The sequence below is a fragment of the Canis lupus genome, chromosome 9, assembly GCF_048164855.1.
Source record: "Canis lupus baileyi chromosome 9, mCanLup2.hap1, whole genome shotgun sequence".
In the NCBI taxonomy this organism is placed as follows: Eukaryota; Metazoa; Chordata; class Mammalia; order Carnivora; family Canidae; genus Canis; species Canis lupus.
The window spans coordinates 50903336-50922421 of NC_132846.1; the positions used below are offsets into that span (position 1 = coordinate 50903336).

The window sequence follows — 19086 nt, forward strand, 5'->3', positions numbered from 1 at the left end:
ACAAAGCTCTCCCAGCTTCCTCTGGAAATTGCTTTGTTTAAAATGCAAAGTGCAGATGTGTTTAGATGACATCTCTGCATCCATCACCCTATGCAAATGCCGACCCTGGGGAAGAGGAGCCCCTGTAAGTCACTCGGATCCCCTAATCGAGTGTGTGTGGTGATGGCAGGCCGAGGGAACAGCGCAGGGGCGGGTGACAGCTCACCACCCAGGAGAATGGCTTGATAAGGGGCAGCCGGTGGAGGAGGGAGCCCAGCCCTGGGGGGCAGGAACCGCTCGGCCACCTGCACCACCACCCCCTCCCCAGGCTAGCTGCTCAACGATGCAGATGTAGAGACTGATGGATGCGGGATGTGGGGTGTGGGATACAAGCCACTGAAGGACAGAGCTCTAAACAAGGAGCTGCCAGGCTCAGGGACAGTGAATTAAATCCTCTGGGGGAGCCAGGAGGACGCCCCTTGCCTGAACGCTCTGCCCCAGGGAGAGATTCTGCAGAAGTTGAATGCTGGTTGGGGGTGCGGTGGGGCCCTCGAACCTAAGCCCCCATCTGATGTCTCAATCCATCACCATACCGGAGCCTTCTGTGCGGTGTTCCAGACCCGGCTGGTACTTAGCATCCCAGTAGGATTCTCAGAGAAAAATCCAGGACACCCAGTTACATCTGAATGTCCAATAAACAAGGAATGATCTTGTAGCCTGAGCATGTCCCAAAAATTGCATGGGATTATTTGTTGTTGGTCTGAAATTTAAACTTAACTGGGGGCCCTGTATTTTCATTTGCTAAATCTGGCAAGCCTACATCCTGGCCAATCCATTCTATTTTCTGCAACCATCTTATCACCAACTCTTGAGGTTGAGCCTGCCTCTGCTTTCCTTTTGTTTCTACCCAGCTCCTTCCATCCCCACCCCCACCAGTTCCCTCCATCGCACGCCCCCCCCACCCACTCACCCGGGTTCTGCCTTCTGGGCCACATGCTATGGTTTTTGCCTCCTTTTCTCTTTCACAGATCACCTCCAACCTCCCACCACCCATAAATGTCTTGCACTCCCATCTTCTTAGCTTCTGCCTGCAGCCCTCAACCCTGGGAAGCGCTGCTCAGCCTGGCTGCTAGCTCGGCTAGTGACACACACGTTCTTCAATACTCATTCCTGGACTCAACAGGTATTCCTGGAGTTCCTGCTATGTGTCTGACCCGTGGCTAGACACTGAGGATACAGTAGTAAAACCGAGCAGGCATGGTCTCAGCTCCCCTGGGGCTTACATACTAGTTGGGTGAGATATTTAAGAAAAAGAAGTGGCAGCTAGTGAAGTAATATAAGTGTGAGCGCTAGAAAGGAATAAAGGAACTGGGATGGAGAATAATGGGATGCGGAGGGCTGCTCTGAAGAAACAACATCAAAGCCGCCATCTGAAAGATGAGACGATGCTAACCATATAAAGAGTGGGTGGCAGCATGCTCCTAGTAGGGGACGCAGCATGTGCAAAGGCCCGGGGGGTGAGAATGAGTCTCTGCAGCAGCCTTCATGTTAAACAGCTCTCTCTCTTTCACATTTTACTTATTTATTTCAGAGAGAGAGAGAGGGCACGAGCAAGGGGAGGGGCAGAGGGAGAGGGAGAAGCAGACTTTGCACTGAGCAGGGAGCTTGATCCCAGGACCTCGGGATCATGACCTGAGCAGAAGGCAGACACTTAACCAACTGAGCCACCCAGGCGCCCCTTAAACAGCTCTTTTATCCCTCAGACTCTTTTTTTTTAATATTTTCACCTGTATTTCTATTTTATCCTCAGTGGATATCCCAACCTCCAGCATGCTAAGGTCTCAGACCAATCCTGTTCTTCAGCAGGTGAGGTCACCTCCCAATTCACTACGAAGATGGAGCTAATACAGCTCCCTTCTGTCACCAAGTGTCCCCCCACGGTCACATACCAGTGTCTTCCTTTCCTTTGCTCTTGAAATAAGATGCCTTCTTATTTCTTGAAATAAGTTGTTGTAGCCAGCCTGACTGGGCCCTGCCTCAGCAGACCCTATGGGGCCTTTGCACCATTGACCATGTCCTGTCTCTTGACTCCTCAACCTCACTCCTTCCGGTAGCCCCTGCTCCCCCCACCTTCAAACCAGCTCAGCCAAGACAGCTCCTCTTCTAGCTGTGACTTCATCCCCTTTGTGTTCTCAGCCATCTTTTCCAGAAGACTTCCCCATTCTGTCACCGTCCTCCACCCAGCTGCCTCCGCTATCTAAAAGGCTCTTCAAATGTGTGGTTCTTCTCCCCTGCTCCCTGCACACCCCCGTGTTGTGGGGGTTCTTCATGGTTATTTCCTTACTGGAATGCAAGGTGCCTGAAGTCAGGGACTTGGCTTTTACCATCCAAAGCACATTAGTTTGCCCGCAGGAACTGCTCAGCAAATGTTTCAGTTGAATTCAATTGGGGCATCTCTTGGGCTTCTGGAAACCGATGCGGGAGCACTCTCTTGGCGGTAAAGTATGAGAGGGCTCCCCTCAGTGGCAGGGGGTATGGGCAGAATGGGGAGGTTGGGTTGGAGGTGGGGATTGGGAGACAGCGAGAAGGAAGACGGGGCAGGTGGAGGGTGCCAGCTTTTACAAAAGGATGATAAATGATAACAGCACTGGGAACAAAACCAAACATCCTTCATGCTGTCAGAGCGATGAAGCCAGCACATTCCAAGACGCGGGCACCAGGCAGTGCCTTGCTTTTGGAAGAGGCATAGGCTCTCGGTCTCCTTCTGCTCCGAGTCAACAGCCCAATTCATCTTCCTTGGGGTGTCTTCTGGAACCGCGGGGAGACGGGTGTCCTGGGGTTAGTGAGAAGGAGGGAAGTCAACCTGAGCCATCTGTCCTCAATGTCCCCTTGCTGGGGCAGGAGCGGTCTCATGTGACCCTACTGGACCCTTTCATGCCTGGGGTCAACTAGATGGTGTTGCTTCCATTTATGTTGTGGGGCTTTTGTTCTGTCCTCTTTTAGGGAGCACTAAACTTAAAGTAAAGATGTTCTAAGAATAAGCAAATGGAAACACACCTGCTGGGAGTGATGAGAAGATCCCAGAGACTTAACCGCCACACATTTTCTTTCTTTGTCCACAGAGTGTGAAGTAGAAGAAACCCTGTACTGAGAGTCAGGGAACTTGGCTGGATTTGGGGCCCAGCTTTGCTGTGGAAGAGCCAGGGACCCCAGACAATTATTTCACCTCTCTGGGTCTTGATTTCCTAATCTCCAACTTGTTGGGTTGAGTAAAGGAACCCTAAGTTACCTTCCAGTTCTCTCATTCTGTTATTCCTTGTGCATCTCAGAAGTAGATATCTGGGTTTTCTCAAACTTAGCCTTCTTTCTTCTTTTTATGACAACGGCACCCCACTCTTTCCTTCCCTTTCCGGAGACCTGTCAATCATCCTATCCTGTCCTCCCCCCCATAAGGGGTGCGGCCAGGATCTGAGCTCAGTCAATCAAACTCTGAGATGGGGTCACATGACAGCAGCCCCCACGGATCCTGCTGTGGTTTCCAACTACCTGCTCAGGTTCCTGCCCTACCTGAAGTCATATTGTCCATCTGCCCCCCCTAGTTCTGCAAATTCTCCAGTGTTGCTCTCATAAAATCCTCTTTTCTCCAGAGTCAGTGCCTGGTGCTTGCAATCAATGACCTTAATGATCTGTTGTTAGAATCTTGAATCTAGGGTCAGAGAGTGACTGCAAAACACACAGGTCAAGTTGCCAGTGAAGCTGCCTCCTGACTAAAGAGGCTTTTAATAGAAAAAACAGGGAAGAAACTGGCTGAGCTTCACTGCCTGTCTCCTGAGAAATAAAGGCACCCGTCCAGCAATCGGGGAGCTCTTGGAGAACAGAACTTCGAGGACCCCTGAGAAGATGTAAACGTCAGTGATTCCTGGCATTTCACAGCAAGTGAATTCCTCCATGCCCACGCCCAAGCACGGGTATCCCTGTGACCTGAATGATGGCTCCCGTCTCAGAATGGGGCCAGGTAAGCCAGCAGTGCACAAAACCTCAGAACTGCCCTTGACCAGACACTGCCTGGTAGTATTTAACAAGTCAGCAAGGAAGTAGCCACTGGTGCCCTCCATGGGCTTATGGAGTGGGCTTTGCCCACAGGAAGCCCTTAACATGTGTATTGTTGAATGTCTAAAGCTTGAGCATCCGGAAAGAACCTGAGCAAGAGTCGAGGTCAGGGATTGCATATTTGCCAAAAGGACTTGAATATAAAAATGCTAAAGAGAGGTCATTTGGCCACCTAGGGAGATAGCCTAGAAAAAAAATCACAATTTTAGACTTATCTAAGTCCTTCCTTATAGGACAGGGTTTCTCAGAGTGTGGTTGCAGGATGTCTTCTGGTGGCACTTGGGCATTTAAAAGATTTTATTTTTAAATTTCTTTTGTTTTCCTTTATTTCTGTGTGTATTGCATAAAATGTCACTAGTATGTCCCAACATATGCTCTACAGATACTTTGCTTAGGAGGAAGCTACAGTAGATACATAGGCTAAATAAGTGAGTGGTTTCAATAAAGATATTAAGGAAATAGTAATAAAGTGGGATATGGGTTTGGTGAACTTTGTGAGGGTGGAGCTGGAATGAAGTTGGACAGCACCTGAGCAAGGGGAGTATAGAAACCCCCACCCCACTCCTACCTCCAGCCAGTCCTATCCCTCCGCAGATGACTGGGTGAGGAACCTACCACGAGACTGTGAGACACTCCAGCTGTGGGCCAGACTCCTTCATGTTGGATCCTCTGTAGTGCACCACCAAAACAGGAAGTACCAACAGATTGAATAATAGTTTTATGCCCTGCCTTGTTCTAGAAAACAGTTAAAGGAGACAACACAGAGCAGACTTGCACAGAAAGAAGACCAGGACACAACTTCTGGCCTCTCTTTCACCACGGATGTACCCTGTCCAACTGGTCAATCAATCAGTCCTATGTGCTTGATAGGCAGCTTCAAGCTACACACTTCTGTCTGTTGCCATCCATCCCCATTTGCTGCTGCCTGGGCCAGGGCACCAACATCTCTTACTGGACATACTTTCTGCCACCATCTCCCAACCGTTCTTCCTGACTCCAGTCTTATCCCAGCTAAGTGATTTTTTTTTCACACAGCAGCCAAACAGTTGTCCAAAATGCAGCTCATCGTCTGAGGTCTTCTTTCTTGTGTGCACAGGGTGAAGGCCACAGTCTTCAGGAAGGCAGGAAATGCCTTTCGTGACCCGGCCTCTGCCTTCCTCTCCAGTCTCATCTCTTACAATTGTATTCCATACCCTATGTGCCAGCTATATTTTAGTCTTTCCCGAAAGCATCTTGCTTCTGGGCCTTTGCATATACCATTCTCACTGCTTGAAATGCCCTTCCCTTTCTTCTTCTGCTTCACTACTCCTTAATCCTCAGGATCCACTCAAGCATCATCTCCTTCAAGAAGCCAGCCCAGACTTCTCAATCTGGATCTTATGTTCCCATAGCACCTGCATTTACTTATCACAGCACTTACTATACTGGGTCCCCATTGTTTGCTTACCTGTCTACCTGCCACATAAATCCTTACAGTGTTTGAGCCAGAGGCCATACTTTTTCACCTTTGTATCCCCAGAACCTAGCTCAGTTATGGACTGAGAATAGGCTCTCAGCAAATATTTGAAGACTGAGTAGCTGACGGTCACAGGTCTGGGAAACTGCATGGACAATGGGCTTGGGACTATGGGCGTCTTAAACTCATTCATGCTGTTCACCAAATATTTCTAACTCCCCACCTTCTTGGCACACAGTAGGTTTACACTCCCTGACCTCCTTGTGGTTCGGTAGGGACCATGTGATCATTCTGGTCAATGAGTTATGAACAGAATTACCATGTGTCACTTTTAGGCTGAAGCATTTAATTGCCAGAGTTCTCTTTCCCTCTGCTTTGACAACCTGTAATAATCCAGATGGCAGCTTCTCTATCAAGCGGGGTCCTGGAGTGACAACAACACTGAGTAGAGCCCCCAGCTGACCTGTGAATAACATGTAAGATAAATGAGACTAAGCCTTTGTTTTAAGAAGCTCTTGAATTTTTTTTTAACAGACATAATTTAGGCTGTCCCAACTGGCATACCCATGCAGCCCGCAGGGCTCAAAGGACCTAATCTAAACTACATTCTACCCTTCTGTCCTCGTTTTGGTCTGGATCATGGCCTATGTTGCCCTCAGTCTGAACAGTCCCCTTTTCATCCAAAACAGAAGGAAGGAAGGAAGGAAGGAAGGAAGGAAGGAAGGAAGGAAGGAAGGAAGGAAGGAAGGAAGGAAGGAAGGAAGGAAGGGAAGAACGGAGGGAGGTAGGGAGGGAGGGATTCCTAGTAAATAGGAATCCAGCTGAACAGCTTTTGGGAGACATGGCCTCAAAAACTACAAAGTCCATGGTGAGTTCATCATCATGGAGGCAGACCAGCCCTACCTCAGACAGCAAAGGGAGGGCTGGGTAGTTTCCCCTTCTGTCTTCTCTGTAGCCAGTTATTTGGGGATCTTTAAACCTCCTAAGGCATTTACCCACTAAATCTGACCCTTGCTCCATTCCTAACTCATACGTATCCTGATACCCTTTATATGTAGGTATATACACCCAGTAAAGGGAAAGGATCAAACTCACACAATATCACACCTGTACCACCTGTCTCTCTGCATGCCACAGCAAGAGTCCATACTACTCACAGCTCACAAAATGTCTTTCTACTAGTCCCCACCCCTCACCTGCCAAGGGCTGTCTATTCTTTGACAAACTGAGTAAGCATGGCTCCCTGGATACCAGTCCTGTCAACCACACCCATTAGAAGTTATGGTTGGACACCAGCTGGCCCAGGTTGCATCTTGCTCTAGCCTCTGAGCCTTGGGGTCCTGATGTGGGGTCCTTATACTTTCCTGCTGGGGGGTGTGAGGAAGTAGCACATATACCATGTAAAACTATATATGTTCCAGGCCTTCTCTCACACCCATTACTCTTCATTAAGCCTAATTAGAATGCCACTGAATAATCGTATTATTCTAATGCGCCATGTAATGATTAAGAATAATGGTGATTTCCATTTCTCTTCCCGTCTCTCCCCCTACCTCCTTTTCCTTTCCACCCACAGAAAAGCTACATGTTTGCTTCTTTATGATGTCTTCCTTGACTATTCTCCCACTGGGGACTGAGAGAATGTTGGCTAGGTAAGACCATGATGGTCATACCATTCTGGTATTTTTGTCACAGAATTCTTAGCCCCAGTTATGGAACATGGCATCAAATGTTGCCAATGGAGATGAGCATCAAACAGAGAGGAGGAGAATAACCATGATGGGGTGTATATATTGGGAGGTGCTCTCCTTGATGTTTGCTCACTTAGGTTTTATGACAACAATGCAGGGGTAAATATGACAACTATCATGGAAGGATTGTCCAAACTAGAGAGCATCAGGCCTGTAAGGTCCAGGTGGGTATAACAGGGCAAGTCAGAGGTGTGCTCTTCCCACAACCTTGCCTCCATGGCATTGCGCAGGACATCACCATGTATAAAAAGGAGTATAAAAAGCTCATCCTCCCTAAACCCTGATCCCTTATTTTCACAATCTTATCCAGATTTTCTGGATGGAAGTGGTAAACTCTTGAGATCTGGGAGTTTGAAGCTACCTCTCCTCAAATGTGAGGTCTTGTCTTCAGAATATCCATCCTGAATCCAACCTTGAAATAGAAGGATCCTGGAAGATTCCACTGTCAATCTAAGATGTGTCCCCATGATATAGGGTAAAGGACATGGATTCTGAAATCAAAAGGATCTGGGCTAGTCCCTTAGTTTCTCTGAACCTCAGTTTTCCCATACACAAAATGGGAATTATGATGCTGACCTCATGATGGTTCATATAGCATGCTTAGCCTATAGTAGGCACTTAATAAAATATTTACTGGAGGTAAACTCAGTCATTAATCATGAGAAAATGTATTACTTAACTTTATATCTGAAAAGATAGTTTCACTGGGTATAGATTTTAAGTTGACATTTTGAAGATAGTATCATCACTGTCTTCTAGCTTCCATTATTGCTACTGGTAAGTGAACCATCACCCAGTTGCTGTTCTTCTGTAAGCGATCTGTCTTCTTGCTGGCCCTCTGAAAAGAATCTCTTTTTCTCTGATGTTTTGCAATGTTACATGTGCTGCATTTGGTATGACTTTCTTTTAATTTATTGTACTTAGAGTTTGTTGGACCTCCAAGATGTAGGACTAATGTCTTTCAACAGCTTCAGGAAGTCCTCAGGCATGATCTCTACAAACATTTCATCCCCATTCCCTTTTTCTCCTTTTTTGATTCTGAGCCAGGTTTATCTTAGACCCTCTCACTCTGCCCTCTGTGCCTCTATAACATCTTTTCCTATTTTCTATCTTTGTCTTTTTGAGCTAAATTCTAGGAAATTTTTGAATCTGTCTTTCATTTTACTAGTATTTTTCTCCTCTGTTGTATCTAATCTTCTGTTTAATCTTTCCATGGAGATTTTATGTTTTCCATTTTTACAACTTACGTTTGTTTTCTCTTCATATTCCTTGGTCTTATTTTTAAATTATTTTTATTTTTAAAGAAAGGCAGACTGCCACATGCAGCACCTCATTTGGATGTGTCTAGAGTTTTGGAAACTTGACTACCTCATATTCTCCTATAAATGGACCTTGAGAGCCTATTTGCAGGTTCTAGCAGGAGAGCACAGCTACTCATATGCCCTTGACCTAAGCCGGTCCTCCTCTATCAGGTAATGCTGTCTTTTTCAACCAGGCATGCTTCAGGAGGGATGCACATGGAGCCATGAGGGAGGAAGGGGACAACCAACCAGATCAGCAAAATCAACCCTGGCGATCAGTGGTGTGACAGATCTCATAGTCAAGTGGCCCTACATCCTCCTTGGTCTTATTTTAAAACTTTGATTTCTTTAGATATATTTGTGGCAGACAGAATAATGGCCTCCCAAAGATGTCTATATCCTAATTCTTGGAGCATAGAATATGTTAGAAATCACAACAAAGGGGAATTAAGGTTGGGCATGTTTGTGGGGATTCTATTTTTGGGTTTTTCTATTCTTTTCTATTGATGTATGTGTCTCTCTGCCATCTCCACAGTTTTGATTACTATAGAATTGGTACTAATTCTTCTTTAAACATTTGGTAGAATTCTCCGGTGAAACTATCTGGGCTTAGAGAGCTCTATTTTGGGAGTTTTTAAGTTACAGTGTCAATTTCCTCAAAAGTTATAGGACTGTTCAAATCTTGGCTATTGTAAATAATGCTGCAGTAAACATATGGATATATATATCCTTTTGAACTAGCATTTTTGTTTTCTTTGGGTAAAAATCCAGTAGTGAAATTACTGGATCATATGATAATTCTATTTTTAATTTTGTCATTTGCAACAATATGGATGGACCTAGAGGGCAAAATGGTAAGTGAAATAAGTCAGACAGAAAAAGACAAAAACCATATGACCTTACTCGTATGTGGAATTTAAAAAACAAAACAAAGAAACAAAAGTAAAAAGACAGAACAACAGACGCTTAACTACAGAGAACAAACTGGCAATTGCCAGAAGGGAGGTGGGTCGGGGAATGGGTGAAATAGATACGGGGGATTAAAAGCACACTGAGGAAATGTATAGAATTGTTGAATTATTATATTGTACGCCTGAAACTAAGGTAACATTGTATGTTAATTATACTTCAATTAAAAAATAAGAGAAGAAAAGGTATATAGGCATTCAAATTATTTCATGTTGGGTGATTTGTGGTGGTTTGTGTTTTTTAAGGAACAGGTTCATTTCATCTAAATTGTCAAATTTATGTGTATAGAGTTGTTTGTCGTATTCACTTATTATTCTGTTGATATCTGCAATATCTATAGTGATATTCCTTGTTTCATTCCTGTAGTGGTAATATGCATTTTTTTCTCTCTCTCTCTCTTTCTTTTTTCTTTTCTTTTTTTTTTTTTTTTTTTTGTCAGCCTTGCTAGATGTTTGTCAATTTTGTTGATATTTTTGAAGAATTAGCTCTTTTTCCCATTGCTTATTTTTTTGTTTTCCATATCACTAATTTCTGTTCTTATCTTTCTGATTTCCTTCTTTATACTTGCTTTGGGTTCATTTTGATCTTATTTTCCTAAGATCTTGAGGTGGGAGCTTAGATGGTTAATTTAACACTTTTCCTCTTTTCTAATATAAGCATTAATGCTACGCATTTCCCTTTTGGCATGGCTTTAGGTACAAAATCACAAATTTTAATATGCTGCATTTTCATTTTAATTTAGTTCAATTTATTTTTAAAAATTTCTCTTGAAACTTTCCTCTTTGATTCATAGATTATGTGGAAGTGTACTGTTTAGTTTCCAAATTGTTGGAGATTTTTCTGTTATGTTTCTGTTTTGATTTCTAGCCTGATTCCATTTTTGTCAGATACCTTCAATTTGTTGAGATTTATTCTATGGTCCAAGATGATCCGTCTTGGTTTATGTTCCATGGGCACTTGAGAAGAATGTGTTTTCTGCTTTGTGAAGTATTCTATAAATGTTGATCAGACTCTGTGGGTTTAGATTTCTGTTTAGTTGTTCTATCAATTGTTGAGAGAGGGGTATTGAAGTCCCCAAGCATATTATGAATTTCCCCATTCCTCTGCTCATTTTTGTCAGATTTTGCTTTATGCATTTTGCAGCTCTGTTGTCTGGTCTATATACATTTAGGATTCCCATGTCTTCCTTGTGGGTTGATATTTGTCATTTTGCAAAGTACTGCTTTTTGTCTGGTAATTTTCTTTGCTCTGAAATCTAATTTATCTGACATGAATATAGATACTTCTGTTTTCTTCAGATTAATATTTGTGAGGCATACCTTTTTCACTCTTTTACTTTCAACCTTCCTATAATATTATACATAAAGTGAATTTCTTATAGGTAACACTCAACTGGTGTTACGGATGAATGTTTGTGTCCCTTCCCAAATTCATATGTTGAAATACTAATCCCAATGTGCTGATATTTGTTTTTTGTTTGTCTGTTTTGTTTTGGGCTTTTTGTTTGTTTGTTTGTTTAAGTAGGCTTCATGCCCAGCATGGAGCCCAATGTGAGGCTTGAACTCAGGACCCTGAGATCAAGACCTGAGCTGAGATCAAGAGCTGCACACTTAACCAAACCACCCAGATGCACCTAATATGTTGGTATTTGGAGGTGGGGCCTTTGGAGGTGATTAGGTCATAGAATGGAGCCCTTTTGAATTTGATTAGCATCCTTAGGAGAAGCCAGACAGCTAGCTAGTTCTGTTTCCACCATGTGAAAATATAAAAAGTTAGCTGTCTGTACTCAGAAAAGGATCTTCACTAGAACTGGACCATGCTGGCGCCTAATCTGGGACTTAAAACCTCCAGAACTGTGAGAAATAAATTTCTGTGATTTAAGCTGCCCAGTTTATGTCATTTTGTTATAGTAGCCTGAGCTAAGATAGGTCATTAAAAAACCTCTCTCCATCTTTTAAATGTGCTGTGGGCCATTTACATTTAATGTCATTATTGACATGTTGAGGGTTTAAGTTGTGTTTTGTTTGTTTTCTCTCTTTGTTGTGTTTCTCTGTTCTCTTTTTCCTGCTCTCCTCTGGGTTATTGACATATTTTAGAATTTTGGTTTTATTCCTTTGTAGATTTTTTTAAATGTATCTCTTGGTATAATTTTGTTAGTGGTTGCTCTAGTTATTACATTATATATACACATAACACAATTCACTGGTGTCATCATTTTATCAGTTCAAATGAAGTATAAAAACTTTACCTCCCTTTCTATTCCTTTACCCTCCTCTATTTTTTATGTAATTGTCTTAAATATTTTTCTACACACGTTTAGAGCCACATCAGAACATGTTACAACTTTTGTTTCAACTATCAAACAGAATTTGGAAAATCCAAGAGGGGAAACAAAGTCTATGATGTTTACACATAATTCTGTGTACTGTGTTCTTTCTTCCTGGTATTCCAGAATTCCTTCTTTTATTCTTTCCTTTCGCTTAGAGAACTTTTCTTAGTCATTCTTTTAGGTTAGATCTAATAACCTCAAGATATCTCAGTTTTCCTTCATCTTCAAATGCCTTGACTTCCCCTTTTATTTTTGCTGGAGACAGGATTCTAGGTCAACAGTTCTTTTCTTTGGGCACTTGAAAATTATTGTGTCATTTCCTCCGGCCCCATAGTTTCTGATGAGAAATCTACTTAAATGACAATTCAAGCTGGTTTTCCCTTATAAGGGGCATTCCTTTATTGTTGCTTGCAAGGTTTTTTCTTTGTCTTTTGGTTTCAGAAGTTGACTGTTTTATTGATGTGAATTTCTTTAGGTTCATCCCATTTGTGGTTTGGTCAACTTTGAATCTGTAGGTTTATGTCTTTTGCCAAATTGGGGTAACTTTTGGTGATTATTTCTTTGAGTACTTTTTACCTCCACCTCCCCTTCTTCTCTCCTTCTAAAACTCTGATGATGCAAATGCTAGCTCTTTCATTATTGTCCCCAAAGTCCTTGAGGCTCTGTTCATCTTTTTTAAGCCTATTGTTCACACTGGGTGATTTTCACGGTTTTATCTTCAGGTTTATTGGTTTTTTTCCTTTGTCCCCTTCATTCTATGTCCCCTCCCATCTGTTGAATATAGTTCATTGTTGCTACTGCTGTTATTGTACATTTTGGTTCTAAAATGTCTACTTTTTTTTCCCTTGCTGTTTTTACTATTACTTTATTGAAACTTTTTATTTCTTAGCTAAGACTTGTTTCAACTGTTTTTTTTTTTTTTTCATTTGTTTCAAGCATATTTGTTGCTTGCTTAAGCCTTTTTTTTCTAATGGCTCCTTTAAAATCTTTGTCAGTTAATTCTAACATCTCTGTCATTTTGGTGCTGGCATCTATTGACTTTCTTTTTCTATTTATTTTGAGATCTTCCTGGATCTTGGTATGATAAATTTTAAAATATTTTTAAAAAAAAATATTTGAGAGAGAGAGAGCAAGACAGCAAGTGGGAAGAGGAGCAGAGGGAGAGGGACAAGCAGATTCTGCACTGAATGTGAAGCCAATGTGGGGCTTAATCTCAGGACTCTGAGATTTTGATCAGAGCCAAAATTGAGAGCTCAAACAACTGAGCCACCGAGGCACCAAGTATAACTTTTTTTTGAAACCTGGACATTGTTGGCATTATAAGACTCTGGATCTTGTTTGTGCCTTCTCTAGTTACTTTTTTCTCACATCCTTCTGGCAGAGGAAGAGAGGATGCTGCTGCCTTATACTGCCAGATGTGGGTAGAAGATGGTGCTCTTTATCACTTCTGCGTGGGGATGAGAGTTTGATGTCCCAACAGTCCTCCACTGATACCTCTTTGGCTGGGAGGGGTAGGAGTGCCTCACTACTGTTCTCCACCTTGACTCTACTGACACTATGGAGTGAGAGGTCTCATTATCAACCAAGAGCTAGGGGATGAAATCCCTAGCTCCCTACATGGCCTCCTCTGATAGCGCCCTGGTGGAGAGGTTAGAGTCCATCCTTACCTTGTCATAACGTGGTAAGGATGGACATCTAGGCTCCCCACTTGGTCCTCATTGTTGGAAGGGGGGGTGTGTGGCCTCAGGGGTTTTTTGACAGCATCTGGATAGAATAGAATAGTTACTGTCTACAAAATTTCTGTCTTGCTAGGCTCCCTTCCTGATCCTTTGGCTAGAGAAAGCAGGCTTTTGTTTGAGCTTTTTAAAATCCATGCCTACTGGTATTTCCAGTTTCCAGCTGCTTTAGCTTCAAGTTGGGGGGATATGAGGCAAAAAGAAAACACGCCAGACTTACCACTCTGTTATTCTTTGGGTTTTAACATCCTTACCAGTCTACTTCATTCTTCCACATTTCAGAATACTTTTTATATATGATGTCCAAAATTTCTAATTGCTGTTGGAAGTAATAGGGAAATGTAAGCCTAGCCTATCTTCCCAGAAGCAAATGTCCTACTATAACTTGTATAATTAGGAAAAAAGTATAAGTGAGTGACTCTGTGTGTGTGTGTGTGTGTGTGTGAGCATTAAGATATAGGCATATTGTGGCTGTCAGCCTTTTGGTTAGGTGCCAGGCACTGTACTTGAACTGCAGAGACAAAACAAAATTAGGCACAAATCCAGGCTCCAGAAGCTAAAGGAGAGATAAAGCAGGTTTGTAGGTAAATAAGTGCAAGTATATTTATTTTACCCGTTACACTTGTGATACCTGGTCAGATGCTCCTGGAGTCCAGCTTCATGGAGAAGGAGATGAATCCACTGGAGTTCCCAATCCATTCTCAGAAAAGGTTCTTTTCTGGACTGCCAAGCTGAGGACATCAAGGTGGTAGGAATGGGGAGCAGAAGAGAATACAGCATGGTGGTTTAGAGTAGCTCTTCTTAAACTTGACTATGCTCAAGAATCACCTGGGTCTCTTGTTAAAAATGCAGATTTGATTCAGTAGGTCTGAGCTGGAGCCCAGGATTCTGTATTTCCAATGAGCTCCCAGGTGATGCTCATGATGTTACTGGTCCATGGACCACACTTTAAGTAGCAAGAGTAGGGTGTGGACTTTGGAGTCAGACAGTGGTCAAATCCAAGCTCTGGCACAAGTGACTGGGAAAGTCACTTAACTACCCTTGGTTTCTACATTTGCAAAATGAAGACATTAATAGTTCCTGCCCCATCAGGGTGTGGAGAGGACAGAAGAGGCAATGTATGAACAGTGCCTGGCTCACAGTGAAGTCATGCCTCTGCTTTTCTCCAGCTGCTCTCTGTCCCTGATCACTGACCGTACGTGGCTGTGAGGACCGTATGGGCCTGGTGATGGCATACGCAGGGTTAATGCTCCTGCTCTTGCCCAGAGACAAATGTTTTGTGTTGAGAAGTTGCTGCTGGGAAGGAAAAGGAGGGGGAAGAAGGCCCCTTTTTTATTATTCTGAGGTGCATTTTAATTTGCACAAGCGACGTTGTGTCTGTGATGGATGACACAGAGGGAAAAATTACAGCCCAGGAAGCCCAGCAAAGGGGGAAAAAAATAAAAGAGATCTAGCAAGGATTAAAAACAGCCCATTGTGATGCTGCCTCCTGGTCAGGGGCTGGGGGCTGGGGGCTGGGAGCCTGGGGAGGCTGGGAAGGTTTGCCTGCGAAGGAAGGTGCCAGCAGAGCCAGTCTTAGCCAGTCTTAGCAAACAGAATTTGTAGGAAGTTTGCTTTTCTTGCATCTGGCTTCTTCTTACTGCATTTGATTCTCCCCTCCGTGGCATCATCACCATCTTTGGGTCATCCAACTGGGGAACCTTTTTGGGAACTCCTTTGATCTCTTCTCCCATTAACAAAACTCAGGAGCCTTGGAGCTCCGCTCTCCTGGGGCTTCCTACATCATAGCAATCACGAAAGGGCAGAATCAGAGCAGCCAAGAGTTAGGGATCTAAATGAGGAAGCTCATGTCCTGATTGCTCAGGAGCAGATCACTGAAGGCCGCCAAGGGCATTACAGACATTCTTTGGCTACTGATCAGCAATAGTTCGGATCATGGGTTCTGGAATTGGATGCACAGACCTGGGTTTGCAGCCGGATTTTTCTAATTAATAGTTGTGTGACCTTGGGCAAGTTACTTAGCTTCTTTGTGCTTCTGTTTAACTCTAGAATAGAGATAAAATAGTATCTACCTCATGAGAACTATTATAAAGATCAAATAAAATAGTGAGATTCTTCTGTCCTGAAAGAAAATAGGCCAAGCAAGATTCAGAAGGATGGGTAGAGGTAGGAAGGACAATGACCCCCCCCCCCCCCAAATAACTGGCTGTCCCCAGTGGAGGTAGGCGGCCTCCATGCTCATCCTCGGGACTCTCAGGGAGAAGACTCTAAAGCATGCCTGACCAATAGCTAATCCAATTCCTGCCCTCAGCCCAAGGGAGTTTCCTCTCCATAAGTTCTTGGAGATAGAGAAGCAGCTGGCTATTGTCTTCTGTTCAATGAGCACAGTCAAACTAAAGGAGGCCGCCCCCCTCTTCCTTTTGGGAGTGAAATTTAAGCAAATCTAAAACTTCTCGACACAAGACACTCATCTCTGAGCCACAGGAAAACTGCAATGAAATGATAATTCATTGCAGGAGGTCACCAAATGTTGACGGAATAAAACCAACCAACAAGTCTCAAGGGGCCTCTGCTCTAGTGCTGGGCATCTTTCACACAATCTCTTGTTAATCATCCAAGTAGCTAACATTTATGGAATACTTCCTATGGGCCAGTTTTAAGCACTTTATATATATTCATTTAATTCTCAAAACCATCCAAGAGATAGGTACTGTTATTAATCTGCTTTTTACAGTTGAGTAAGCAAAGGCACAAGGGAGGTTAAGAATCTTGCCTAAGATCATAAAACCTGGGAGTCCCAGAGCCAGGACTCATACTCACATAGCCTGGCTCCAGAGCCAGACTTTACCAGCCACTACAGCCAGATTGCAAGCCCTCGTGGGCATGTACAGGTGTTCTGAGTTCTTTCTCTCCCACTGGGTATGGCTGTCCTCTGAACACCAACATTGGAGAATTAATTTGAGCTGACTGGGTGGTGTGATTTAGGGTGGGGGGCACAGTTTGCTAGCATGGGTGCCCAGAGGTGCAGTTACCTAGAAAGATCATGTTTCTGGGACATGTGGGAACTTTATCTTGCACATTTATAAGAGGGCACAGAGCGGACAAAAATGCTCTATGGAGTGACTGCCGAGTCAGTAATTGGATGCTTTTAGAGATTCGGTGAGATATTTGTTGTCCTGTTTTCCCTAGTGAGTGGGTGGCCATTATTACTAAGTAGTGTTCTTTGGAACTTGGCTCCTGGGGCCCCATGCTTTCCTCCTACTCTACCCCTTAGCATTCTGACAGCAGCCCCCATGTGGGATCTGGACTTAAGCAAAGGCTTAGGGCCATGGGGAAAGTCTTAAAGGAACATGCTCTGAATTGGAGGGATAAAGTCCCATGGCCAAGTGCTACTTTCTCGCCAATGCCTTTTGTCACCTGTGGGACAACAGGGGAACCTCGTTGCAGTTAAAGAAGCCAGATTAGAAGCTTGCCCTGCTGTGTGACCACTTTGAGCCCCAGCCTCTGCTTCTTTGAAGTGGGATGATACGTATTCATCCTGCCCTACAGATTATTTATTAAAAGATCCAAAATTGGTAATGTTTCTTATTAGCTGTGGTCCCATCATCTTATATGTAATCGGTCAGAGAGGATGACTCTCTGTGGGGTGTCAAGGCCGGGTAAGTTCATCCCAAGAATCTTTACCCTGGGAACCACTCCTGTGCAGCATGAGAATCTACCATTAGTGATTAGCGACTAGTGTTTGGATCTGTCATCATTCCTTATTAGCATGAATCATTCTACCTTATCTGGTTGTTCTTTAGAGAAATGGTTCTTAATATTTCCAGAATTAAGATCCGATCTTGGGACGCCTGGGTGGCTCAGTGGTTGAGCGTCTGCCTTCCGCTCAGGTCATGATCCCGGGGTCCTGGGATTGAGTCCCGCATCGGGCTCCCTGCAGGGATCCTGCTTCTCCCTCTGCCTCTCTCTCCCCGTGTGTGTGTGTGTGTGTGTGTGTGTGTGTGTGTGTGTGCCTCATGAATAAATAAAAAATAAATCTTTAAAAAAAAGAAAAAAGATCCGGTCTTGTCTGAGTATCCAATGAAACCTCTGGACATTCTGTTCAGAAGCATGCACAAATTTGGGAGGTGGTGTCAGAAATCAGCTTTTCTGTCTTGTTCCAGGGCACATTCTGTCGGGAGCTTGGCAGCAGGAGACGACAGCTCTTCACGCCTGCCCCGCGTTCCTGCCCTCTGCCCTGGTAATAGCCTCTTATTTCCTGCTGGGGATCGTCTACAGCAGGAGAGTGTCGATGCTCACAGTCTCCAGCACATGGGCTTCCTCCCGTGAACACCTGCCGTGAAGGCCTTCTCTAGCCACAGAAGCATCTCAGTCGGTGGCGCGTCATGCGGCCTTAATAAATAATATCTCTATTACTATCATTTTTTCACGGTTGCCTTTGGGTCAGGTTCTGTTCACTCTTACCTGGACTTTGGCAAACAGGCTTCTAAATTTGTCTGAGCACCTGTGTTCCGTCTGCTTCACATGCCAGCTGTACTAGAGAGCCACGGTCCCTCGCTGGCTGGGCCCCACTCTTCTTTCCAGCAATTTTTTCCTCATTCACAGCTATGCCTTTCCCAGAACCGGCTGCCCCCGGGTCTCTCATTCATGCAGTTCTGCCGGCCTGGACTGTCTCTCACGTCTTCCTGTCAAAATCCTGCCAGTCCTTCCAGATATCACAGTGATTTCCTCTGTATCAGTCAGGGAGGCCTCAGTAACAACCAGCCCCCGGATCTCAGCAGTGCCTGGGTACAGAGGAAGGGATCCCTTCTCACCCAGGTTGCATGTTTGCCATGGAGGCTGGTTGTCTCCACCCCACTTCTCCCTCACAGGGGTCAGAGGCTGTGAGGCTCCACGACCTCCAAGGTACCACAGGCTGCCGCCCCATTCCACCCAGGTGATGAGTGGAAGCCACGCGATAGAGTCTCTACCCCCTTGCCTACGGGGGTGAGGCTGGGCTAATGTTAGTCAATGATATGTGATGAGAGGCTTGCTTGGGACTTATGGGATAGTAAATTCTTCACTCTTACCAGAGAGCCACACAATGCTAGCGTGAGCACGAGGAAGCACACAGCTTCCTGGCAGGCATCATATACATTTTCTGAAACTTCTGTAGCATCTTACCATGAGCTGGTGGGCTAATAGAAGATAAATTTATTCTCTTACAGTTCTGAGGCCCGAAGTCTGAAATCAAGGTGTTGGCGGGGTTATGTTGTCTCCGAAGTTTCTAGAGAGGAGCCCTTCTTCCCTCTTCCAGCTTCTGGTGGCTCCAGGTGCTGCCCAGCTTGCAGCTGCATGACTCCAATCTCCGTCTCTGCCATCACATGATCTCCTCTTCTATGCCTATGTCTTCTCCTCTTCTGTCTATCATAAGGACAGTTGTCATTGGATATAGGGCCCACACGGCCCATCCAGG

General features: G+C 44.3%; 2 long non-coding RNA genes across 6 annotated transcripts; one reads left to right on the top strand and one right to left on the bottom strand.

The window, feature by feature from the left end:
• Positions 1-1585: 1585 nt before the first annotated feature.
• Positions 1586-7239, bottom strand: LOC140640288 (uncharacterized). 5 transcript variants are annotated; one of them, XR_012036957.1, is made up of 5 exons: positions 7099-7239; positions 5865-6008; positions 4705-4758; positions 3037-3126; positions 1586-2812 (listed from the first exon to the last, which is right to left on the bottom strand). It is a non-coding gene; the product is annotated as an uncharacterized lncRNA (long non-coding RNA). The 5 variants fall into 5 exon arrangements; XR_012036956.1 differs by having other exon boundaries at positions 3037-3168; XR_012036958.1 differs by lacking the exon at positions 4705-4758.
• Positions 7185-18049, top strand: LOC140640287 (uncharacterized). Its single transcript, XR_012036955.1, has 2 exons — positions 7185-7460; positions 17795-18049. It is a non-coding gene; the product is annotated as an uncharacterized lncRNA (long non-coding RNA).
• The last annotated feature ends 1037 nt before the right edge of the window (positions 18050-19086 follow it).